Source organism: Lucilia sericata, unplaced genomic scaffold (assembly GCF_015586225.1).
Source record: "Lucilia sericata isolate MDLA Ls3-8-SP2 unplaced genomic scaffold, ASM1558622v1 Contig000295F_arrow, whole genome shotgun sequence".
In the NCBI taxonomy this organism is placed as follows: domain Eukaryota; kingdom Metazoa; phylum Arthropoda; class Insecta; order Diptera; family Calliphoridae; genus Lucilia; species Lucilia sericata.
Genome location: NW_023994320.1, coordinates 195,034 through 197,805, shown reverse-complemented (window position 1 = coordinate 197,805; position 2,772 = coordinate 195,034). Strand labels below are relative to the sequence as shown.

The 2,772-nt window shown below is 24.5% G+C and overlaps 1 long non-coding RNA gene across 1 annotated transcript; it reads right to left on the bottom strand.

The window, feature by feature from the left end:
- Positions 1–1,272: 1,272 nt before the first annotated feature.
- On the bottom strand, positions 1,273–2,423 carry LOC119603352. The gene is made up of 3 exons (XR_005231405.1): positions 2,276–2,423; positions 1,981–2,201; positions 1,273–1,919 (listed from the first exon to the last, which is right to left on the bottom strand). It is a non-coding gene; the product is annotated as an uncharacterized LOC119603352 (long non-coding RNA).
- Between the last annotated feature and the right edge of the window lie 349 nt (positions 2,424–2,772).

The window sequence follows — 2,772 nt, the reverse complement described above, 5'->3', positions numbered from 1 at the left end:
ATGAATGTATTTACATGTGTTGTTTACTCGTGTTAAGTTTTATGCGATGTCAATTGATGGGCCCAGCAATCACTGCATTACAATATGTGTTTGATGTTTAGTGTTGATTTGTAAAATGTTGGTTTCGTTCTTGTAATTTACATTATTTCAGTTTTCTTTTCTGTAAACTTAGGTTTTAATCATTATAAAATAAATTAACATTTCATTTTCAAAGTGCCTTGCAAATAATTTTTACTTTGAAAATTGTATGTTGAATTTATATAATAAGTAGGTTTGCAATTATAATTTTCATTGAATTTCTTAAAATTTTCTATAATTTTCAGTATATTTTTAGTTTAACAATTCGTTTGTTTTTGAATGCCGATATTTGTTATATAAAATTCTTAATTTAAACTTTAATATTTCGATTTCATTTGGTCAATTACTTTTTTTTTCTTTCTTAAATATATTCTTTTCTTGGATAAATGATTTCCTTTTTTTTTTCCATTAACTATATTTGTGAATAATCTCGATTTCCATTTTAAATTTAAATAAAAGTTTTTATTACTCATTTATTCAAATTCATGTTAAATTTCCTCATTGAAATTTTAAAATAAATTTAAAATTTCTTGTAATCTTAGTTTTAAGTCTTTAATTTATATTAATTAGTTTAAATTTCTCTTTAGAATTTCTATTCAGCACGGTAATTTTTAAATATTAAAAACATATTTCCGTCATTGTAAATAACGTATTCTTTGTTCTGTATCAAATTTAAAATTTGAATTAATTAATCTTGAAATGCTTAAATTTTAAATTTGAGTTAAATGTTTTTAAACACTTTTAAGTTTAAAATTTGAAAATCGAATTAATTAATTTTAAATTATTGTAAGTTTTAAATCTTAAGTTTAGAAAATAATTCAAGAAAAAAAAAAAAATAATTCTTTATTGCAATTAAATTATCACTTTGATTAGTTAAAATAGTTTAGGTTTTAAGTTTCCAATTTGAATTAAATTCATTTAATGCATTTCAAATTTGAACAATTATTAAAATTTTTCCAAGGCTTAAATTTCTAATTGAAATTAATTTTAAAAATTCTTAAATTTCAAAATTAAAATATATTAATTTAAAATTTTAAATAATTCAATTTAGATTTCAATTCTTTAAATTTCAAAATTGAATAAATTAATTTTAATTTCCTTTAATTAATTCAGATTTCAAATTTGAAGTGATTAATTTTGAATTCATTTAATTTCTAAATTTCAATTTTCGAAATCTCAAATATGTATATCAGTTTTGATTATCGTTTAAATTGCGAGTAGTATTTAAATTATTTAAATTATCCTTTTTCCTTCTTATCCACGTATTCCTATTCTAGGTTTTGAAAAAAATAAATGTGTATATTCATGCAAGCTTTCCCGATTATTAATTCCGATCGTAAATTTATATAATTTTTTCCCCAGTTTTATCCTTAAGTATATCAGATTTAGTTTTACAAAATAGGTTTGTAGTTTATTATTGCCATGCAATTTAGGATTAAAGTTCCATCTATATAATTAAATTTCTTATGATTTCATTTTACTAAATTTATGATGTTAATTTGAATAAGAGTTGTAGGATAATATATCAAACGAAATTTTCTTGAATTTTTCTTTCTTTTCCTTAATAATAAACTTTGGAGGTTTTCGGCAGCAAAATGATTTAATGTATGTGAAGCTCTGATGAAATTATTTTCATAATGTGGGATTCAATAAGAAACACGTGGATTCCTATAATTTGGTGTATGTGGAATTTACCATGTGATTTGAAAACGCCTGAAATCTGATTTGATGTAGTTGGAATTTCCCGATTAGACTCAATAAGTACAGGACCACGTGGGTTACTTCCTGTATCGGAAACGTAGGAAATGTCGATTTATGGTTTCACGTGGATGCACAAGAACCTATAGATGAGTTACTAACTAGCCTTTCGACAATTTTTTTCCTAGGAATCATACAACTTACGTAATTGTCTCACTTGGTGATTAGGTATTTGGCCCTCTCAGGCACGCGGTCTGAATTATACCTGAATCTTCCTTATGACTGTAACTCTGGTAAAACTAAACACGTGGAGTTCAGGAGACACTGTTCATCACAAATCTAGTATTCCGTCTGCTACAGCAAGTCCTATTGAGAATATCCTCTTGGCTTGGAGTTTCCTTATATACAAGGCGAAGGAAAAAAATCTAATATGATAATGGAAATTATGTATACGTTTCGAAAAAAGAAAACTAATGTTAGTGAAATAGTTTTGTCTTACCTTTTCACTTTGGAAAACTTTCCTAACAACTATCACAATTCGGGCAAAACTTTAATTTAATTTATTTAACTAATTATGTTGATCAAAATCACTTTTGAATTATATTGATAATTATCCGCTTTAGTAGTGTTCTTCACTAAATCCACTTCACAAATGATTTGTTTTACGCAAAAACCTGAATCAAGTAACATGATTTTTTTTTTAAATGTTGAAAATAAAGTCCCGTTACTGTCTTCAAAAAAAAAAATACATTCCTTAAATAGGAACAATATGGAATTTGAAACATATTTTGATTTTTAAGTCAAATTAAGTAAACAGGGATGGAAAATTTAGTGCCTGTAGGATTTTCCTCAATGTATTTTATAAAAAAAAACTTTATTCGCACTAAATGTTAATTATGTTTATGTAATTTTCTCATAATAACCCCCTAAACGATATAAATTAATTGTTAAGGAGGTGATAAGTGAACTACACCCATATGTTTATCATAATAATAT